The sequence below is a fragment of the Cryptotermes secundus genome, unplaced genomic scaffold (genome assembly GCF_002891405.2).
Source record: "Cryptotermes secundus unplaced genomic scaffold, Csec_1.0 scaffold48, whole genome shotgun sequence".
Taxonomy (NCBI): Eukaryota; Metazoa; Arthropoda; class Insecta; order Blattodea; family Kalotermitidae; genus Cryptotermes; species Cryptotermes secundus.
Genome location: NW_019722965.1, coordinates 524,261 through 548,757, shown reverse-complemented (window position 1 = coordinate 548,757; position 24,497 = coordinate 524,261). Strand labels below are relative to the sequence as shown.

The window sequence follows — 24,497 nt, the reverse complement described above, 5'->3', positions numbered from 1 at the left end:
TCGATAGTGTTACAGGCTGATATTTGTATAGCGGAACTACCTTATATTACGTCCATTGTGGTGTCGGGAATGCTCAGTATACCGAAGGGCTGCGGGCTGGACGGCCGCAGTTCAGTTCCCCTGCATAGAAATAGATGTCTATTTTCTTACAGCGTTCAGACCACTTCTGGGCCCACCTAGTATCCTATCGAATGGGTACCGAGGACTCCCTCTCAGGAGGATAGAGTGGCGAGACGTGAAGCTGACCACACACGTACATCTGGTGCCGAGATCGAGAATGGTGGAGCTATACCTCCTCTCCCCATGCTTCATGGCTTGATGCTTAATTAACTGAGCTAAGCGACAACTCTACGTTTTATCTAGTGTCTACTGTACAAACTGACACGAGTCGTTTGTATCTGTCGGATTTTGTTGTTACGTTATTAGTGTTGTTATTTGGGGGCACGCAGTAGCGTAGTTGGTTGAGGCACTATCCTACAAGCCGGAAGGTTACAGGTTCAAGTCTCGATTAGGTCATTGGATTTGTTTTCAATTGACCTAATCCTTCCAGCCGCAGTATGGCCCTAGGATCGACTCAGCCTCTAACAGAAATGAGGACCAGGAATTACTTAAATAATTTTCTTGAGGAGTAAAGGGTGGCCGGCGCGTAAGGCTGACAACCTTACCGCCATCTTTGAGCCGATTATCTAGATAATGTAGGACCGTCAACGTCTCGCAACCCTATGGACCATCACGGCCTGTTAAAGGGATAGTTTTACTTTTTTATTACTATTATTACAGTTCAGAATAACACCCCAGATGGCAGCAGAGCCGTAATTGCTCTCCGCTCTTACTCATTTCTTGCCCCTCCATAAACTGTGTTCATATTCATGGATCGATGTTCTCTTGGCAGTGTAGCAAACTTTAAAATTCTATATTCACGTCTCCTGTTCAAGGTGCCTTAGGACTTTCCCGTGGAATTCCAAGCCCAGCTCCGATTTCATCTAGTTTCTTTTCAGTGAGGCCTTTTCATCCGACTCTTTTCTATCCAATAACGACCCCATCTGAAGCAGTTCTTTATTGCTGTCATAAAATTAGATGGAAGCCATTAATTAACATATATTTTTGTTTATTTTTGCCTGATCGAAATTTAAAATTGCATTTACGTTAATCACGAATGACGTGGGATATCATAGCACTGTATTGCAGTGTTATACACTTCTTGTACGCTGTCCTTCAGTCGGCTGTTTGCAGCGTCAGAGAGTCACCAGGAAACGGCTCTGCTAAAGCCACTGGAAGACACATCATCATCATCATCAGCAGCATCATCATCATCATCATCATCATCATCATCATCATCAGTAATCTGTCAAGACGACAGGTCCACAGTCTCTTTCAAAAAGATTCCTCCACTTAATGCGATCTAGAGCTTTCTCCTTCAAATGACAGTATCCTCTTCTGTCCCCAAGGTCATCCAGCATCTTCTTACGTCTTCTTCCTCGTCTTCTTGTCACTTCTATCCGCCCATCTATCTTTCCTTCGATAGCTTCTTTTAGAAGGCAGTTTCTGCGTAAAACATGACCAATCCAATTAGCCTTCCGTTTTCTTATTTCATGTAGGATATTCCTCTGCTCACTGACTCTAATTAACACTTCTTCATTTCTCACATAATCGGTCCAACTGATCTTCTCCATTCTTCTCCAACACCACATTTCGAAACTTTCCAGATGTTTCTGATCTACTGCCCTAAGTGTCCATGTTTCAGCCCCATACAGAGCTATGCTCCAAATGTAGCATTTCACTAGTTTCTTCCTCAAATTTAAGTCCAATTTGCTGGTAAAAAGATTCTTCTTCTTGCTAAATGCAGCTTTTGCCATGGCAATCCTGGATTTAATTTCACAAGTACACCTTCCATCATCTGTTAACAAGCTACCCAAATATTTAAAACATTTCACATTCTCCAGTTGTTTTTGGTCTATCTTTATTGTGACTGGGGTTTGGAAGACGCAGCTGTAAATATTTCGGGCGTATCTGGTGGCCGTTCCTGTATGTAGCTGGCCGATCACGGTACAGTTCAGTTTAATAAATAGTGCAAAATATTAACAAGTTCTTCAATAAATAACCTTTCGAGATTAAATACGGACTCCTTTAGCGTTCTCCGAGGATCTGTTTCTGCCCTCAAAAATTAAACCTGAATGTCTCAAGTTCCCAGCTCCGCAGTTTACGTACGCTTTCACGCGTATCACCTTTATCTCGAAACTTGAAGCAATTCAGGGGGCGCCCAGTAAACCAACCATAATTTAAGAACGGGTGCATGTTGAAGGTGCTGTAACATGACTGTTTCTATTTATTTACAATCTTATGAAGAGTATTTTACATTGGAACGGTTTCATCCTGAAATCTATGCAGCAACCTTCTGATTACATTTCACAGAGATACCGCACAGGGCACACTCGCGTCAATGCTCCGCTCTCACATGCCATCACGACACAAGAAGCAACAAGACTGAATGTATGATACAGGGCTTAGGATTACGGTCGACAGGCAAGCAGCGCAGAGGCTCACTTCATGGTAGCTGCCCTGAGATTACTGGGTCGATGCTTTAATAGGCATAGGCCATTTGCCCGTACACAATGTCTCGGGGTCCGAGTGCGCGCGCTGCTCGTTGACGCTAGTAGCGTGTGGCCCTACCGACTGAGCAACCCATAGATTTACGGTTGGCTCTCCAATAATATCTATGAGGTTTGTAATATTTTTACTCAACGGATTTGATCCTGTTTATATCTATTTTTTTCATTAAACATTGTACTTTGTGGCGCGCATGTCGTCTGATAATGCCTACATGGTATAAATACATGACAAAATGTAGAAAGACATTAAAATCAATTTAAAAACTTAACAAATGACAGTTTCATTTAAGTGCTATTAACTCTTCAACATTCGAAAAAGCAGTTAACTTCTTTTAGAAGGTGTCTGAAAACCAAAACTGAACGAAATTTTAACCATCCAAATTAAGGCACATACTTTCGGTATCTTTAATTAAATTCGTTGCCGGTCACGGTAGCCGAGCGGTCTAAGACATGTACTGTCTTCGCTCGTCTGGAAACCGGGATCGTGGGTTCGAATCCCACTCAGGACATGAATGTTTAGTTTGTGTGTGTGCGTTTTTCTGTGTTTGTGTACAGGTAGAGGCCTTGCGACGAGCTGATCACCCGCCCAAGGAGTCCTACCGAATGTGTAAGATCTAGAAAAACCGAAGTGAACGGAGAAGTTCATGGACGTAGGACTAGGCCCACTGGGGCTGTAGTGCCAAGGAAATAAATAAAAAAAAATTCATTAGTTAATTTTTAATTAATTAAATTAGTGCTTCAGTAACCAAATTAGTTCCACTGAGTTAATTGGATGCTTTAAATTGTGCGAGATTCATGTCCAAGTTTGCTACAGGGATGGTCTTCATTTCGAAATTCTAAACCTTGGCAAAGCAGAACACGTACAATATAAAGAGCGCTTCCATGATCGAGGCAATTTCTGCATGCCATTACCGAAGCTGGTAGCCGACAGTTGATATCTCCAAACCTGATACCGCTCGCTGTTGTTCATAACTGGGAACACACGATTTTTGTGAACTCCCAGCGTTTAAACCAGCCAGATAATATCAGGATGAGGAGTCCGTAGCTGGACTTTGTGAAACCTCTGAGAGATGACTTTCTACAGAGACGCGAAGACACTTCGAAAATTTCAATGGCCGATTTCGAACATGCCATCCGGCCCCAAATTCTGAATCTTGACTTTAGTGACTATTTTGGTTTCGGGGCAGTAAGCTTGCTAATTAATTTCACAGAGATCGTTATTCGGCACTCCAGCACTAAATATAAAGAATATTTCGGAGACTGTGCTGCTGCTACGTAACGAGAGCCGTGGGCCGTAAGTTCAGAGTGACAGTGACAGTCAGTCATGTGCTGTAGGAGCGAAGTAGAAGCTACAAGGCAGTTGAGGGTACAAGGACAAGAATGAAGCGTGAATTGTGAAGATTGGGTACAGATAGAGACAGTGGAGTACAGAGTGACTGAAGACGAAATAACGAGAAGACTTCGTGGTGACTTGAAGTGCTAGTTTCTGTGTTGAGATCCATTGCTAGGGGACGACCAGTGGAAACAGAACTCTATTGCGTGTGCAACGGTGAACTGAAAATTGTGTAAATCAGCAAGAGCGCTTATTTAAGTGTAATTAAGAGAGGTTGTAACCGAAGTGCCAATAAATCCAATCATCCGAGCTAGAACCCGTCATATGATCATGCGTACCATCCTACACGTGACATTATTATTAATTTGAAATAATTAGAGTAGTCTGATATGTTAATAAAGTGACTGCAGCCCCTGAGAATTTGTCCGATTCCGTGCGATGTCAGCCGGATTAATGCAGTTTTAAGGGAAATTTGAATAAGAGTTGGTCAACTGTCAGGCATAATCCGGTATCATCCATTGTACGATTTCTGCATCTTTCTAGTAGTCGTAATAAAGAATTTTGTGGAGTTTTGAAACTTCCAGTACCCGAAACGCATGAAGCTATCAGCGAATTATTGAACAAGAACACTTGCACGCTTAATGAAGTGATGTTGAGGCGTGATTCCTGTTATTGTCAGGACTATGGTTGCAATTCGTTTCCTACCCAGTTTGTTTAAAGAATTGTTTTTATAGATCTAGGCCAGATATATTTCAAGGCACAACAAATTTCGTTGTTTTATTTACACTTACTGTGACTTTACGTCCTTTTGAAACGTCGAGGTACCGGTGATCTGAAAATTACGACTTACATTCGCTCGAATTTGGAAGGTTACTCTTTCGAGTCTCGGCAGACTTTCACGAGACTTCTCTCGTCGTATAAACCAAGGATCCCACATTCTGTTCCATCGTGACCCCGTGAAATCATACATATGTTTACATGACCCATTCCCCTTATAGTTAAAGCTATTGATGCCACTAGTACTAATGACGGTTAAATACACCGCATTTGCCTCTATCGATGATCGAACAGACTTCATAACAAGAAACATTGTTGTTGCTGCTGCTGACGGTGGTCATNCTGAAGAAAATGTGAAAAAAGTGACAGAAGTCCTTGCATCAGACAGATGAGTTTCTGCAAGACTCATCGAGGAGCTTTTGGGAATACCAAAAAATACTGTTCATCAAATTTTGACAGAGGATTTGGCAAACGGAAGGTCTGTGCGCGGTTTGTACCGCAAGCGCTGTCAGGCGATGAAAAACATGCCAGAGTGGAACACTGCAAAGACAGGTTACGGTCGGCCCAAAGTGATACAAAATTTACAAAATCGATTGTTACTGGTGACGAGATATTGTGATTTCAATATGAGCCTCTCACAAAGCGGCAGAGTGCAGCGTGGTTGAGCCCAAAGAAGCCGAAACCAAAGAAAGTGCGCATGCAAAAGAGCCGAGTAAAGACAATGTTAACCGTTTTCTTCGATTCCAAAGGAATTTCTGCCAGAAGGTCAAACAGTGGATTCTGATTATTATATCGGAGTCCTCAATCGTTTGTTGGCGATAATTCTTCGAATTCGACCTGAATATCAACAGCAAGGTTCCTGGACGCTCCTCAACGACAATGCACCAACCCACAAATCGAAGAACATGCGCAATTTTTTGGTCAGAAAAGGGATCACATTCCTTGATCATCCTCCGTATTCGCCAGATTTGGCTCCAGCAGATTTCTGGTTGTTCCTAAAAGTTAAGTTGGTGATGAAAGGAGACCATCACGACAACATCCAGGACATCCAGAGGGAATCTACCGCAGTCTTAAATGCGATGATACAAAAGGAGTACAGTGACTGTTTTCGAAAACTTTTCAATCGATTCCAGCTATGTATTGATTCAGAAGGAGACTATTTTGAATAAAACGAGTGAAATTTTGAAAATAATTGACGTCTTGTATTTTTAATGAACACAGTCCTAACAGTACCTGGACACACTGTGTGTGTGTTTGAGGAAACACGAATTATGTAAGGAACGTGCTTTAAGTTGTCAGCAGTTTTCAGTGAGAAGGATAAATTTGCCTGGTATTGTACTTCAACTGCGGCCTTGCCTCCGAGACAGGCATATTACATATTCCCTGTTTATCTGCAATGGGCATTTCCTCTATATCACGAGAAATGCTAGAAGTCCTGTTCCACGCGAAGTGGGTGTCCAAGGGAAATTGGTATTTTCGTTGCTTTTCCGCTTAATTCTGTGTACTGGGCTTACACGCCGAACTGAAATACAGCATGAAGTATTGCCGGCTAAACAAACAACGCACAAATTTCGCATGGAAAATGTCCGTTTCCAGAACCTAAACGAGGTAGATGGTAAAGACAAGTATCGGGCTGAAATCTCAAATAGATTTTCAGCTTGGGGAAATTTAGATGGAAAATGTGGACATTAGTGGAGACTGGGGAACTAATAGAAAGAATATAAAATATTCAACCAAAGAGAGTCTAGGTTATTACCAACTGAAGAAGCATGGCCTCCTCTTAGCTCAAGCGGTTAGTCGCTGGCTTCCCACCGCGGCGGCCGGGGTTCTATCCCGGGTCTTGTCAAGTGGGATTTCTCCGAGTACTTCGGTTTCCCCGGTCAAACTTTACTCCACCAAATTCTCCATCATCATAATCACTCGGGGCAGGCTACAATAGGCCAATCAGTGGCCGCCGTTCAGAGTGGACCCGGTTGGACTCCACCCCCTACTAAGAGAATAAAAAAAAACTTAAGAATCATAAGCCATGGTTCAATGATGGATGTTGAAAACCATTGCAGGCAAGGGACACAAGTCTAACTGTAATGGTTGCAGGATCAAAGCCAAATAAATAAGATAATCTGAACAATATAACCATTTTCAGATCGTAAATATTCAGTCTATAATGCAACAAGTCAACTTTTTATAAAATACAACAAAAGAGATTGTTAAATATCGTAAATGTCATTAACTATTCATTCCTTGTTGCTACATGTTTCTCCCGCACATCGGCCATCATCAGGCGACTCTTAATATTGGGGAGACCACTGCATTGTACACTTTGTCCTCAGTAACCCTTAGGCACAATTTGTCTTTGATGTTAATTTCTTTCGTAGGATACTTCCATCGTAGCTCTTTGGCTGCAATTTCACCATAATGTACAATATACATTAGTATCATTAACAGTGATTAACAGGGAAGATGTAAGTTAGGTCTGAGGCCGCGCCATAGCTCAAGCGGTTAGTCACTGGCTTCCCACCGCGGCGGCCCGGGTTCCATCCCGGGTCTGGTCAAGTGGGAGTTGTGGTGGACAAAGTGGCGATGGGGCAGGTTTCCTCCGAGGACTTCGGTGTCTTCTGCCAATCTTCATTTCACCAATTGCTCCACAATCACCCTCACCTATCATCTGAGGCTGGTAAAATAGACCAGATATGGCCGCAGTACAAGGGATTTAGTTCCACCCCACTAGCAATAAAAAGGGTTAGGTCTTCATTCGTCCTTCCTCCAAGAGTTCCCTCGTAACTATGGGGGTCTGCGAAAAGTGCAATGCGCACACTGCTGCAGGCTGTACGGTGGCATCTGAAACCTAAATAACATTACAGCCTCTCCACAACTACAGCCAACTGCAAACTATTTTCGTACAGTTACAAAAAGATATCCTGAAATATTTCTGCTGGCTAATGGTATATTTTCTGGAAGCACACGCGTTAAATATTACTGACTTTGAAAACGCTTCGGTGGATACAGTCACATTTTAAGAAACTCCTAAGAACTTTGTAATGTTCCCCTCACCCAAGTAGGTCGCGACTAGCAGTTTCAGAAAACTCATAAAATGATGCATCACTTCTGCAGCTAAGTTGGACGCAGGGAAACGGACAAAGAGACAGAAAGAATTGCAGTTCGTCACTGTTCAAGTGAGTAGGTGGTGTTATCGTTGCATTTACTTCTGGGTTCGAATTGCATATCACTCGATATCGCGAATTGTGAAGTCTCAGTAGGGACTCACAAACGAAACCCTTTGTCATCGAAGACCGTGTTCTTTGTTCTTCTCAGAAAAGTTTAGCTTTTAAAACATTTGTTAACATAATATTACACGCACTTCTCATTACTATCAACAAGACTATTACCGATATACAGTTTTCATGATTTCAGTGTTTACCGAAAAATCAGGGACAGTGTTTTATGGTTTCATACAGTATGATTAGATTTGCAACAGTACTGGTTACTGTTAAAATCCAAATTAAATTCAAACAGTGATTTTGTTCACAGTCTCCTAATGTTTAAACACATTATTCTCTGGGAAATTCAGTTATGACTCGGCTCCATTGACTATGGATTTAAACATGTCTTTGTTGTCTTACTTCATACAGTAACTTTGTATCAGAAATAAATTAGCATTGCGGTACCGATGAAGTTGGCCAAGCGGTAATGCATCTGAATTACATTCGAGAGTGCCTGATTCGAATCTCGGCCCTGGCATCGACTGCACTGACTGATTCATATCGTGGCTTTCCCCAGCCCCTCAAGGTTAATAGCGTGTATAGCCTTTACTATGCAACGACCACAAGACAAGCAAATACACCACAGCCTTTGTTGGAAAGAACTTGACGTTTACTATAGTAATCTGTTGTGTGTTTGGATAATAGCGATTTCGCTATAACTCAGTGCAATTCCGATCTGTGTATTAAAGTGGTCAATAAATCCAATACAATTCAAAACCCCGTCGAGAGTCACTCATGCNCGCAAGCATTTCGGAAAAAGAATTGCAACAACAGATCATAAGTACTGGTCACTGTGAATATATCACTAATTTCCTTCAAGGAATACGAATTTGTAACTAATTTTTTTGATTTCCGGTGGACGCCGCCTGTATGTGATGCAACATTAAAATTGCATCAGCAGTATATAAATTTTATGGCAAATTATTTACGCGAATTCACAGAGAACGCATTTGAAAAACAACGCTTGCTCTCTAATCCATGTAACCGGTCCACTACTCTTATAGCTCAGAGAAAACCGAGAGCTTATGTTTGTTACGATGAAGATTAAGGGAAACTGTGAAAACGCCAGAAATAAAATACACAAAAGTTAGGAAATGTCAGTTTTCGATTATAGATTTTATCTTGCTGCGATTATATTCCTGCTTGGCATGCACTTCTTCACATTCCGAACCTGAAACTGGTGAGCGTTTTTTGTGCTTAGAATGAGAAGCAATTTCTGGTTTGTCTTTGCCTTTGCATCGCAGTTGCATGTGAAATACGGCCATATATATAAGAACGGGGATGCTGACACTTTCATTGCGGGAAACGGGGGAATACATTCTTAGCTCACCAATGAGTGTGACACCGAACGAAACAGAATAAACGAAGGGACGAAAAACAGAAGAGGAAAAAAGAAATAGTACAGTTGACAGTGCAGAAACTGCAGTGCTCTGCAGGCGTTTGTTTACTTAAAGATATTTCAGTTATAAACACTTTTAAAATATTTCCTGTGGCCATAGTTCGCTTTAAAATTTAGGAAAATTTTCTCCTTTACTTAATCAGTTGCACATCAGCTGAATTCCACAGTTTTCGAAACTCCCCCGCACGTCATTTGCTCAACTCCCTTATTCATTCGTCCCTTTCATGCTTCAATATAATCTTCCATCCAAACGCTTTAAATGTATCTTCTTTGGAATATGAGACCAAGTTTCACACCCACTTCCAGGCAATATTAACAGGTTATCATTGTAAACTGTGTCACGATTGAGAAGATACGTCACTGTAGAATTAATGTACATTAATCTTCAGGATTAATTTTCTTTTTCTTTTCATATGCAAGGAAATTAATGGCCTGAAATATGTTCATTCCCTGTGTTTGCGTTCCACTTTCAGTTTTAGAAGCTGCCGAATTTCACAAAACTTGGTCTGATAACTTTGCCATTGGAGGCTATTGGATTCTCATGCCTCTCAGCTTTCTACAGTGAATAATAAGAGCATGGCCAATTCACGAACTAGAAAACTAACACCATTCAGTATGAAGTTTATCCTGTGCGAATGTGAGGCTTATTTAAGATTGCGCCACTTGGGTCAATATCTTATGGAACCAAGTGACTATTTCGACGTCCCCACATACAAGGTCCTGAGCTTCTTTCGAAGTGCAGGATTGCTGAGGGGATAATCAGAAGGGGAGGCACAACAGATCACTGTGGTCGCGGCGCAAGAGCCAAGCAGGCCTACCCTTTATACATTCATTCATAGTAAAAGTACCGGAATATTGTAATACTGCTTCTGAACGTATGCAGAAGTTGTTAAAATTGTTTTTAAATGTAGACTATCTACATGACGTTCTTGTTAAATTCTCTTGATTGCTGTAACTAATGGGTGTTTAGAGATATGATCATGAAGATATACTGCATCAATAATTATATGTATATATTACGCATGACATACTGTTATAACTGAATATGGCAGCAGTGCGAGTCTTTGCAGATACATCTGACAAGATTAACATGGACGAAACCACTTGAAAGAAAACATCACCACCATCACCACTACTAAATACTATTACCACTTCATTTTCCGAATTATTAGATCTTTGGGCCTGTTGCAATTTTAGAATTATTAAGAAATTGTGAGTCTTGGACACATTTGTTAGCACCTGAACGTTGATGAACCCGTCTCAAGGCCGCTATATACGCAGGACAACGCAAACATACATACATGCCTTGAGTGGAATTCGAACCCACGATCCAAGTGTCAAAGAGGCAGAAGGTAATTCATACCTCAGAGTAGGGCCATCTCTAGGCATTGTTACTACTGGCAGTAACCTACAAGAAACATAATTAGAATCAAGAGACCCGTTCTTGTTCCAGGATTTGATGCTACAACCATCCGTTCTCTAGTCGACCTCACTAACCCGTGATTTAAATTGTACTTTGCCTGTAATCCTGAAAGATATTACCTCCATATATTGTCAAAACATAAGATTTCTAGTACTGGACTCTGTGCAGTAGTGAAATAAATTTCGTGTGTTCCGCCTAGAACTCCGTCTTTTTACATTTATCCCAAATGTTTAAACATCACGATATTTGCAGAAGGTTCGAAAACTGATTAGACTATATTAGCGTTTCATATTTCATTCTGAATCATTGATATGGTTATAACTAACTTGAAGATCGCATTTATTTTAGCCTACAGGAAATGTTAGAACCCCTGAATGTGATTCAATGGATGCTGAATCCTCCCGCACTTTTCCTGCATGCCTGGTCGCAGCAAATACACTCACGTACTTTTCCCTACGTTAATCGGCATTAATAGGAGAGAGACGTCGTACAATAATGAAAATGGACATCTGTATTACTAAATAACGAGAATCTCGCCGTTCGGTCTTCGTTAAAATTAAATGTCAATTAACGGTTTAGTTCTTGAACATCTTTCAGAGCAGAGGTTCTCAAGCAAGAAGTTTGGTGCTCCCTTCTGAAACCGAGAAAAGCCCTTATCTGGCCACATTACGCGAAACATATATTTCTACGTGTAAAGCAAGTCCTGTAAAAATTATCTTATTAATTTACAGTTTAAAGGAGAGTGGCTAATCACAGTGACCTTGCGGTTTAAGGTAAGAAAGTATTTCTTCTCCTTGACCTCAGGTTAAAATTCCATTTAAGGCACGAATGTACGCGTGTGTTGTGCTGCGCGGAAAGTCAGTTGCCTTGCGACGGGCTGACCAGTCGTCCAAGTAGTACCCTACCCAATATCTCTGATTCATAATTTCAGATTAATTCTGAAATGATAATGGGCCAAAGCCCCTAATCCGTCAAAGAAGGAAGAGGAAGAGGAAAAAGAACAAGAAGAAAAATTTAAGGACATTGTGATTCTTATAATTCACAGCGGACATTAAAGGAGAACATGCTTACTGGAAGTTCCTGCACAGCCAGCCGAAAGAGATTTTCGTCACTTTTTTTCGGTATTGCCTTTCAGAAAATGTAGGTGAAGTTGCAGCTGCGTAGAATTGGTGACGTTACAGAAGGTACGAGGAATATCCGGCTCGAGGCTGGGGAAAGGTGTTAACAAAAGCTTACTCTTCAGTTACGAAAGCAGGTGGTGGGCCATTTCATTGCTTCGTCTCTCTGCAAGAACATGTACAGAGAAGGCAATCACGAAGGAAAGTCTGGAGGACGCATGTATTAAGTACAAGAAATTTATTTCTCCTGCTAAATTCAGTTCAGGTGGACCAGTGAAATTAACAGGAAAGCGTAATTTTAAATATCCACTAGCAACNGGCTGGGGAAAGGTGTTAACAAAAGCTTACTCTTCAGTTACGAAAGCAGGTGGTGGGCCATTTCATTGCTTCGTCTCTCTGCAAGAACATGTACAGAGAAGGCAATCACGAAGGAAAGTCTGGAGGACGCATGTATTAAGTACAAGAAATGTATTTCTCCTGCTAAATTCAGTTCAGGTGGACCAGTGAAATTAACAGGAAAGCGTAATTTTAAATACCCACTAGCAACAGAGAGAGATGGAAGTGATATTATGGCTTGAAAACGTAAATAGAAGCATGGTTTGTAATAGATGCGGTTTTGTGAGACAGCTGCATATAGTCCTTTTAGACTCTGAACGCACAAATTAATTGTGTAGGACAATGAAAACGAATGGGTAAAGAAGGAAGAGGGAAAGTAAGAGGAAGAAGAGAGATGGTGAAGCAGATGAGAAAGTAGGTAGATGGGTGAAGCAAGAAAGAAAAGATGGCGGAAGAAAATGAGGAGAAAAAGAGGAAGAAGAAGAAGAAGAAGATGTAGGAGGGACAGAAAAGACGAGAGAATGAAGAAAATAGAACTTGAAGAAAAAAAGAAGAGGAAAGAAGGTAAAATAGGAACAAAATTGAGAGATGATGGAAGAAGAAGAAGAAGAGAAGTAGAAAATGAACATGAAAGGAGGAATCAGAAGGAGAGAAATGTGGAGTGAAAAGAAGCCGAATATAATGTAGGCTAAGAAGGAGATAAAATTCGTGTATCTGTTATGCTATTTCCAAGTTATGAAATCTCACATTTTAACGGTATATAAGGCATTAATCATTTTACTCTATTCTTAAACCTGCTTTAGAGCAGTCAACGAAAGAATCGACACAGATTCCCCCCCCTCTCTGCTAAGGAGCTGCTTCCCACTCCAACTAATTGTTACTGTGCTCAGACCACTGCTATGTAGGGAGCTGGGGAGGGGTCGACTTTTACTCTTGCTGCCTGTGTCCATTCTTTCATTGACGCTACTGCAGTAATAATTACGTTTCCAGATTTTGTATGAGATAGAGTTCCGAACCGTCGAAAACCCACAGCTGTTTTATGCATCTGTAAATAAGAAAAGTTTGGAAATCATTGCTTTTAAAGAATACAGGATTTTATTATATCACAGTGTTGGCAGCCTGCAGTAATTTGCTCACAGAAGAGAAATCAAAGCACTGGGTAAGTGCTTGGGGCAACAGAAGACCAACTTGAACACATGTTCTGGAATTCTGTAGCTTTGCATACATCAGGCTAATTATTATGTCAGTGAAATCTGTTCCCAATGAGAGGCCCGCTCTTGTAGTTCTATTGGTGTTAAATTCTCTTTGATGTGAAGTCGTGTTTAGATTCTCTTCGCATATATCAACAAAGGGTAGTCCAATACTACTTCCTTGACATGAACGATCTTAATTAACTTAATTTCTAAAGCTCAGAATATAACTGCCGAGTCGTGTAGTTTGAAGTGCTCGGTCCAGTTCTACACGGAGACCGCGGGATCGAATGCTTCTCGGAGTGCCGATATGTACTCGTATGCTGTAGAGGCCTTACACTGAACTGACACTCCCCTCTGAGGATTCCAGCCCGCCGAACTCAGGGAATGGAATTTCGGCCTCAATTAGCAAAGGACGAACCAGTACAGTACAGTCAGTAATGTGCATGCTGCAGACTGAGGGACTAGGGCCCGTTTCGTGTCTGAGGCAAAGGGACGCGACTCTGCTGAACTCTAAACACAGTCGGAATAACTGCGTTTTTTTTTTATTTTTTCGTCCGGTGTTCTAAAAGACTAGAGAAGACAACGTTTCTGGAGCTGAATCTCTTTCCGTCATCAGGTGGGAGGGACACCTTGTCGTGTCTCCCAGAAAGAACTAACCTCAATCAGTGGACAACCTGTGATAAAATCAGACGGTCAATCGGCCAGTCTGTCTTGGTGTCAGGACCCCATCTGGGGCCCAAGATAAGATTTTTATTAATGTCAGACAGTTTCGGTTATGTTGATTTGGGGAGCCCAGTCTGACGAAAGGACAGGCGTGTCGTTTACATTGCTGCTGGTCCTCGCCAAGTCAGCAATTCTCGGGTCTCAGTCCTGCAGGTCTGATGGCAATAGTTTAGTGTCTCAGATTCGAGACTTCCCAAACCTGGAAGGCCAGGTCCCCATATTTATATCCCCCAGGAAGAAGGTGAACCAGTTGTACCCCCAAACACTGAGTCCCTTTTCGTTGCCTCCCACCGCTCGCTGGGGTACGGTGGAAGTACTCGAACCCGCCTCAACGCGGGAATACCTTCAAGTAACTAACTCAACTCTCTCAACCTATGTCAGTATAACTACAGCTGTATTAACACCTGAGACCAGGCCTTCTAGAATATGAGAGAACAGGTTAACGTACAATACAAATTTTAATAAAGCAAACAAGACCTAAAACCAAGTTAGAAAAGGAGGTGGAAATGTTTATGCTGCTAACCTAGACACCGAGTCAGGTCCATGCAAATAACTGCAAAGGATTAACTGGAGAACATTGTGAAGCCATTTTTTTCCTAGTGTTAGCATCATCTGTGACATAAAAATTGGACACTCGGGGCTAAATTCCGTGAAGAGTCTCTTACATCATACTGATCAACTCTGTGAGTTGCTAACCTCATTGCTGATGGGGGGAATCCGAATAGGAGAAATGTCCAAACTGGGTTGGCTGATGGGAGTGGTTGGATATGTCATATTTATTTCCTATACCTTTCAGTTGTTTTCAGTTTCTAAAATCCCACCTTCGTCCAAGCCTATTCCATGACCCTCTTCATAGGCATGTTGGGCTATTTCTTTTCCTAGAAGACCTTCTCTGAGACTGTGTCTATGCTCACAGAGTCGCATGGCTAGATGTCTTCCTGTTTCGCCAATGTAGCTTCAGCCACATTCAGAGGGAATACTGTATGTAGATGAACTGTGTCGTCTATAGCTGATCTCTTTCCGGCCTGGTTTCCACGAGTGAACCCTTAAAGAGTGTGTAAAGTTTTGAAGAACGTCCTGATGTATCGATTCCCTATACGTTGGAACTTCTATGAAACACCCTTCACATATGGGATATATAGAGAGCCCCGAGGCGTCTGCTCTTTATTCAGAAGACTGCTACTCTTGGGATAATGACCGAGTCAGTGAAACTTGGGGATATCCGTTGAGCTGGAGATCACTTCTCGGGCTGCTTATTTCTTTACACAGATCTCGTCGTTCTTGGCCTACCGGACGATGGACAAAATCCAAATACTCACTAATTACGAGTGTAACACACCATCGTCAGAAGCCTTTAAAATCTACTTGTATAGAAAAGTCGGATGGTCTTACAATTCTTTTCATTCAATCAGAGTTTGGCGCAAGTTTCCGTTCTTCCAAAATAAAAGCACTTTAGAAATTTTAGATATATATTCAGTGATCCTAATTTTCATTGGTTTAACGCTCACCACATTACATTCTTCAAGTTGCGATATGAAGAGAACTGAATGTGATGAATATGGGGATGATTATATTCTTATATTTAGATATATTTTTGTGTATGTAAGAAGGTTGTCTGCCGGTCACGGTAGCCGAGCGGTCTAAGGCATGCACTGTATTCGCTCGCTTGGAAACCGGGAATGTGGGTTCGAATCCCACTCAGGGCATGGATGTTTTTGTGCGTATTTCTGTGTTTGTGTACAGGTAGAGGCCTTGCGACGAGCTGATCACCCGCCCAAGGACTCCTACCGAATGTGTAAGATCTAGAAAAACCGAAATGAACGGAGAAGTTCTTGTAGGTAGGTCTAAGTCCACTGGGGCTGTAGTGCCAAGGGGGAAAAGAAAGAAACAGAAAGTTGTCTGCTGAGATGTTGATTAGTTAGGCAGGAACAGGAGGGAATTTGGAAGGAAGCGATCGTGACCTAATTTCAGGTGCTATTACATCCTTCGCCTGGAGGGAACGAGGCAGAGAAACAAGAAAATTGAACTGACTAAAATAAAAAGAAAAGGAACCGAACTTTGACAAAGAAGGAAATAATCCGAAGCAGAAGTTCTGTTCACTCGAGAGTCTGTTGCTATGGTAACCAGAGCTAACAACTGTCGCACATTATTATGAAGTAATTTCATATAGAAGTAGAGATATAGGCTTTTGTTTATGCCTCTGTAACCACGGCATGGAGCATCCTCAGGTTGCGGATGGAGCAGACGGCCTCCAGATATGGAGGGTAACTATGAATAGGGCCTGGGACCTCGGTATATGGCTACACAACTCCTAACCGTAAACAAATATTCCGTTACGAAATGTTAAATAGGCCTCAGACTTGGGCGGACTCATCCGATAAAAACCTGAGCTAAGGAAAATGGATATCAGATTTGGTACATGGAATGTAAGTATGCTATATGGCAGATGTTTTCGCAACAATTTCAAGATTAATATCGAAATGTAGGTTAGATTTAGCGGGAGTACGGGAAATCAGATGGGACCGAGGTGGCACCGATCCAGCAGGCGAATATACATTTTTGCATGAAAACCAGAATGAGAACCATGCATGAGCTACAGGTTTCTTTGTACATAAGGGCATATAATCAGCAGTTAAGAGGGTTAAGAGGGTAGAGTATGTTAGTGATAGGATGCCGTACATAAGACTAAGAGGCCGCTGGTGTAATATCAATGTTCTGAATGTTCATGCTCCAACAGGAGATAAAATTGACGACATGAATAAAGACTAGAATGTATGTATGTTTCACAAATTCCCCAAATAACGTTCGAAAATTTAATAATCGATTTCAATGCCGAAGTAGGTATGGAAGATATTTTTCAATCCCGTGACTAAGAATGAGAGTTTATACGAAATCATAGGTACAAAATATTACACCCTTTAATAATTACTAAGATGTGAACGAATTTGTTAAAACATTTGTAGATTATTATAATTAGTCTATTTACAAAGGAATGTTTAAGAAACCTATATTAAAATCTAGAACCATTTTGGATGTATCTTTATACTTCTTGTATTACATGACAACATAAAGTGGCCTGAACAGCTGGACACACTAATGAGTCTTGTTCTTCAAACAAGAGAACCTTACGTGGTACACACTCATCTTCCCCTAAAGAGAAGTATAAAGACACGTACCAAATTGGTTCTATATTTTAACAAATAATTTTTAAATATTCCTTTGTAAATAGACTAATTATAATAATTTACAAATGTTTTAACAAATTCATGCACATATTAGTAATTGTTAAAGGATATCATATTTTATATAAATGACATTGTAATAGTAGTTTCCGTTTGTATTGATAATATCCTTCTGAAGATGGTCGCTCCGACCGAAAATATAAAGGATTAAAGTTTAAAAACCACAACATTTATGAATCACATTAGACGGCTTTAATTTTCTTTCATAAGAAACTTCATATTTTGTATCCATCATTTTGTTAAAAGAAATCACATTGAGATTCGACGTTGTCATTTGCGTCTTCTTACCTTCTGATACTGAACTGGAGCTGAAGCGAGGTCCCTGTGCTCTTGGAGCTTCTTGCAAACACTTCCTCAGGGTGACGTCAGTCAAGGAGATGAATATTTTGCATATTATTAAGATTCAACATCAACCTGAAAAAGGAAACAAGTAAAGCAGTGTAATTGTAATATTCTGTTTTCATGTAATCTAAGAGGATACCTATTAACCTAGCAGGTCTTAATTCTCGTAATTTTAGCATCTTCCTGTTTACATTTTAAGGTTTCATTTCCATAAGCGCAATCCTGTTCGGTCAGTGAAGCATGCTTGTGTCGCTATACCAACCGGTCTTCTTTCACATCGGTAGCGCCTGCAAACTTAGTGAACTACACAATTGTTCTGTGTATTCTAACATAGAATGAAATAGTCAGAGTGTTAAAACACTCCGTGTAGCTTAATCCTCCTTCAGAACCGAACAGCCGCTCAGCCAATTACAATCCTCTGTCTTTTTCGGAACCCGATGTTTCTTCATTGTGTTGAAAACGTTACTGTGCAATCTCGCCGATCCATTCCATGTATAAATGTTTCTCGGAATCTTTCCCGTTTCCGTGAATACTAAAAGAACATGTGTTTGGTGTAGTATATTAAAGGGTTCTGAGCAACTAGAAGCTTCTGTTGTTAATCGATTTCTACTACACATTTCCGTACATTTCTCAGAATTTCAGATCACTCAGTATTCGTCATTAAAGGTAAATGCAATTACGATGTCGCTTTATAATTCTTTTACATTTCCTTATTGTGCTCATAAAAATTATGTATCTTCTCGAAATACTCTCTAACATTAAGCCCATATCTCTTTGACATTTGAACTTTTTCCCTGTACATTTTCATCAGTGATGTCAATATTTTTAATGTTGTATTTTAGTGTCCTGTTGCACTGGTCTTCTTCCATGACATGTAAGCAGTGTCCGTCTTTTAGTGCATTCAATTTTACTTGTTATTTCACAACATGTTTCGGGACTACAATGCCATCATCAGGTGCTCTATTTACGTCAATCTATTTCATTGCCTGCCATTATATCACTGTAAAATTGAAAAAGTATTTAAAAATGTTCGTCAATTATAATAAATATATATACTAAAAACTTGTTAAGATTATTTATCTTATTTGTCGCAATTCTAACACCACGCATAGTTTCACCACTATGGGAGTCGTTCCTCTTATTCTCAGGATAAATCGTGTCTCGTGTTGCGTGTTCCCTGTTTGGTTGCGGGTGTTGTATTGGGACAGATAAGATAAATAATCTTAACAAGTTTTTAGTATATATATTTATTATAATTGACGAACATTTTTAAATACTTTTTCAATTTTACAGTGATATAATGGCAGGCAATGAAATAGATTGACGTAAATAGAGCACCTGATGATGGCACTGTAGTGCCGAAACATGTTGTGAAGTAACAAGTAAAATTGAGTGCACTAAAAGACGGACATTGCTTACATGTCCATATTTTCTGAAACTATAACGACCAAGCGAGGATTTTTAAAGCGCAATCTTGTTCATATTCATTCTCATACTTACGTACATCTTACCTGTACTTTAAGCTAGCTGCTCGACAGTAAGTACGAGAGGCCTGCTTCTCTACGAGTTCAGACAACTAGTAAGTGCCCCAGTGTCAATACCTCGCACCATCCATCATGCCTTCACCATGTCCTCAGAATTCAATATTTCTATCGTCTGCAGACAGAGATTGATGTGGTTGCCAGTGGCGCGCTAAATCTCCAAACAACAAACGAACCAACAAAGTGTTTTGTAGCGGATACTTATTCGATAACAGACTAATTTAATCGCAGAACTCTAAGAACTGAGAAGGGGCTCGGCTTGTGTAGTCCACACAACTTAAGCGATTCTTCCTGTATTGTGACCAGTCCCTCCCTTCTGGTTTCGAGGGCACGGGTTTGCAACATGACTGGAGTTCTGAGGTGATGATATCCCAGTGAATGTGATACCATGGTCTGAATATCCTTTTACAGTCTGTAAGTACCGTACGCTGAAAAGGGCAAAGAAAGAAACACGTTTTCTTGTTGAGCTCCGGTGCTGTTTGGTGCAGCTCAGACGTAACAAAGTTAGACCCTTATAGCAACAGAAAGGCGTGCTTCGGCTGAATATGGATTATTTCTTGAAATAGTAGGATAATGGAAAACTGGTTAATGTGGAAATTTGAAGTTCCTTTTATGTCATGTCTTATATTCTTCGGAAGGTCCAGGAACACCAGGTGGAACTGAAATTAAATGGGACACATCAGCTACTGTTCTCTGCTGATGTCAATCTACTGGGCGATAACATAGATACCATTAAGGAAAACACAGAAATGCTCATTGACACTAATAAGATGGTTGACCTAGAAGTAACGCAGAGAATACTATGTATATGTTGCTGTCTCGTCACCAGGGTGCAAGGTAAAATCATGACATAAAGATGGATAACAGATGTTTCGAAAATGGAGCACAGTTCAAATATTTGGTAACGATAGTAAGAAATTGAAATATGATTTTGGAGGAAATTAAGGGGCGACTGAATTGGGGTAATGCTTGCTACCATTCAGTCCAGAACCTTTTGTTTTCTTGTCTGCTATCTAAAAGTTTAAAAATTATAATCTATAGAAAATTAATTTTGCATGTGGTTATGTATGGGTGTCAGAATTGGTCTCTGACATTTAGGGAAGAGCGTAGACTGAAGGTGTTTGAGATCAAGGTGTTGAGAAAGAAATATTTAGGCCGAAGTGGAATGAAGTGACAGGAGGTTGGAGAAAACGGCATAATGAGGAGTTTCATAACTTGTACTCTTCCCCAAGTATAATTAGAATGTTTAAATCAAGGAGGATGGTATGTGCAGGGCATGTAGCACGCATGGGAAGAAGAGGAATGCATATTGGTAGGAAAGCCAGAAGGAAGGAGACCATTAGGAAGAACAAGACGTAGGTGGGTGGGTAATATTAAGTGGATCTAAGAGAAAGACGATGTGGTGGTGTGGACTGGATTTATCTGGCTCAAGATAGGGACCATTGGGGCTCTTTTGAACACGGTAATGAGTCTTCGAGTTCCATAAAATGTTGGCAAGTTCTTGAGTGACTGCACAATTAGCTAATTCGGAAGAAAGGCCCAGCTCCATGAAGTTCTTTGTTTGTTAGTTAGATAGTCATATCTTCTTGTGCGACGAACCACCTCGGTGTGAGCTTCATGTAATGTGGTAGGGTCTACTGAAACAAGAGTCACGTAAATCCGACAATTTTTGGAGCAGACTTCATGATTAAACATCAGCGAAATCCATTTAGCAGAATTCTGTGGATTGACCATGCAGACCGACAGACAATCACTAGTTGATTTATAATTATTGGTAGCCCCCACAATATTTGTTTACATTAAAAGTTGAGGAAAGAAGAACCATAGTTCTTCACAGAACTTCTTTCTTTCTGAGATTGGGGTTCTCACGGCGGAAACTAAGAAGAAAACTGTGTTCTGGGATTTGGTGCCGTTTAGTCTGGCAAATATTTATCGGCATTTCATCTTGGAGGTAGAAGGGTAGTCCAGGAATGGAGGGAGCAGTACGTATAGAGGACGAGGTCCTCCTCAGCACACCGACAGGAACAAGACGGAAGTTTTGCGAAAATAATTTCATTCCTCTCCATACTCACTGGTGCGGCCGGAGCTCTTGCCTCTGACGTCTGTTTCCTTCTATGTGTGTCATCTTCCCACACCCAACGTTCGTACCGTGAAGATGTAGGCAGCACGTCTTTCCGGAGTGTTAGGTAACATCTACCAGTAAACACGGTCTCACATCTGCAAGTATTCCTGTAGTTCCTTCCTGGTTTCGAGGGCACGGGTTTGCAGCAGGACTGTGGTTTTGAGGTGATGATGTCCGAGTGAAAGTGATACGGTGATTTGAATATCTTTTTTACAGACGGAAGGTTGCGTACGCTGAAAAGGGCAAAGGAGGAAACACGTTCTCTTGTTGAGAGTTCTTGAAACAATTGACCATTAAGGATAAAGTGAGATGGTGGAGCACATTTGTGGGCCGCAGCGCCGTCTCTCTGCGGTCATAGTTAGCATCTGGCGCCTCAATGAAGCTAGCGTGCCCGGACTTGATAATGGATTCTACGCAATTTCGCCATTGCATGGGGACAGCAGTTGGGAATGAGGTGATCAGAAAGCGAACAGCTGACTACTTCAACAACTAACAATTCAAGAACAGAAATATCACATTTCTTTCTCCAAACCAAAGAACTATGTTTCTTACACTTTCAAGTGTGTATAAGCCAAGAAGTAAGTGACACGCAGGACTGAACGAAATCCCCTTTCATTTCGTGTGCCAAACGTCAGCTGGCCATGAAAATTTCAACAAGTTTTTAGTTCAGTATATTCAATTACGACGCCAAATGAGGCAATATTTATTTTACAGTGTTTGTATTTTTTCTTGGCTTATTCAATGACGCTTTCGGTTGCTCAGAATATGTAGCGTCCAATGATAAGACGAGAAGTGAATAATGAATTTGAGTGGATGTGAGACAATGCATTCATAGTCTAATTGCAGGGATTTTCTTACAGACTGAAGAAAGCCACGAAAAAGCTCTGTCAATCTTTGGGCCAAGTTTTGAAGTGGGAACCCAGGGATGAAAACTTAGCTGAGATGCTGATCTATTTGGATTTCAGGGCTGTGGGACTTATTTCAACATTGGGTTGCAGATTAATTTCCTTAGATTGAGGCTTACAGCCCAACATCAAACAGCCTATTTCTGTTAAACGTAGAACAGACGAGGCAGGCAAATACTAGTTAGGTTTCAACACTGACAGATCGTTGACAAACACAGGCACACCCCAGAGATATTGCATGTTCGGTTCCAGATCACCACTGTAAAACGAGTCACGTGAATATTTTGGTTTCCCAGTGCGTATAAAAGTTATGTTTACCCTATACTGTAGTCTATTAAATGTGCAATAGCATTATTTCTGAAAACAGTGTACATACCTTAATTAAGAATACTTCATTGCTAAAGAAATGCTAACCAACATCTGAATTTTCGGCAAGTCGTAATATTTTTGCTGATGGAGGGTCTTGCCTTGATGCTGATGGCTGCTGACTGGTGGTGGTTGATGAAGGTTAGGCTGGCTATGCAACTTTTATAAATTAAGACAACAATGAAGTTGGCCGAATCAGTTGAGTCTTCCTTTCACAAATGATTTCTCTGTAGCATGCGATGCTGTCGGTGAGCATTTTACCAACAATAGACGCAAGGTTTCCACAAACCTTCAATTTATATAAAAAAACGCAATGTCTGCGAAGCGCAATAGAACGATATATGTCTGTAGACAAAAGTAGGAAATCACCAGAGGATGGCATTGAATACCGAAAGATGCTATGATTACTGATTACTGCCATATTACAAGGCTGAATTAGAAACTGTATACCAGAGCTTAGTTTAACGTTAATTTAAAGTTATTAGTGTTGTGTTTATTTACACGGACTGCCAGAAGGTAACATACGTGAGAGGCCGTCTGTTTTTGTCTGCGTGTACTATTTCTCGAATCACATTAGAGGCTTAGCGCAGATTTGGATCTGAAATGAACATGGAAAGTAGCAGCGAAATGTTCATATTGTTCCTCATCCACCCCTCCTAAAGCCCTACAGCTAAAATTTTATTTAATGAGACCTGTAGCACAAATGGCTCACTGTAGCAAAATGTGTAAGGCAGGATAAAGTTGTCCTTATTCTTAAGCATCACATTATAGAACCATGGATGTAAAGCTTCACGCATTCTTAGCACTAGATGTAGGGGAGTAATTATATTTATTTTTCGGCCGAATTAACTTAGGGGAAGGAAGCCCGAATAAAGTAGATGTTAGGGAGATGAGTGGGCCGCAATACATATATGGGCCTGACTGTAAGAAATGAGGACCCCTATCCGTGCATGGGATAAAACTACGACCCTTTAGCCGGTATCCTGTCATTTGACTGAACTATCCCTCCTAACATTAAGCCTTTAAAAGACATCGTTTCTCTTAATTGCCTGCCTTGACATAAATAAATTCCATGTATGACCCAGATAGTGGATTTAAGAGTTTCATTTAATTTTCATAATAAATAAGAGAAATTTCAACGAAGAACATTAACCGACTGTTTTGTAATCGAAACGCAGAATGTCTTCTGTGAAGTAGAATCTGGAACAAAGTTAATAGAAAGTCCGTCGAGTGTAACAATTTGTAGGTCACTTTTTATTATTATTTCTGCCTTACATGTTTCGGTTTGACACAACCATCATCAGAGGCACTTGCTACAATTATGGAAACACTGTCGCTGTTTTTGATGTTCACAATTATGATTGTCGTGTGGACGCTGCTACGATATGTTGACGTGTAAAAGCACAAAACATGCTAAGATAGTTGAGTATACTCTCAAGTTCTCACTTTTCATCCGAACCTATTTTTAAGTTAAAACGCTAAAATGTTAAAATATTTGATATAAATGCTGAACTCCTCCTTGTTAATTCATCCCGAAGATGGGAGACGTCAGCTTGAGGTTGTATGGCTGCAAAGATATTATATTACTTAGGATTTTATATATTATTATATATATATTGTTTAATGTTGTATTTGATTCTTGCTTACCTTATGGTTTGATGGATACAATAAAGAACTTATTATATGAATGTATCATAAACTTCAACAACAAAAAACAAGTGTTCCCATTGAAAGAAGAGAACAAAAATGGGTATCCTACACATATAACGGAAGCTACACAAGAAGAATCACGAAACTATTTAAAAATA

The 24,497-nt window shown here is 40.5% G+C and overlaps 1 protein-coding gene across 3 annotated transcripts in view; it reads right to left on the bottom strand.

Moving 5' to 3' along the window:
- LOC111861548 (potassium channel subfamily K member 9) overlaps positions 1-24,497 on the bottom strand; it is a 386,136-nt gene that overhangs the window by 176,429 nt on the left and 185,210 nt on the right. For all 3 annotated transcript variants that reach the window (XR_004512695.1, XM_023846208.2, XM_033750364.1), the window contains exon 3: positions 17,702-17,827. The gene's annotated coding sequence lies outside the window, so the exon portion shown is untranslated. The remainder of the gene's footprint in view (positions 1-17,701; positions 17,828-24,497) is intronic.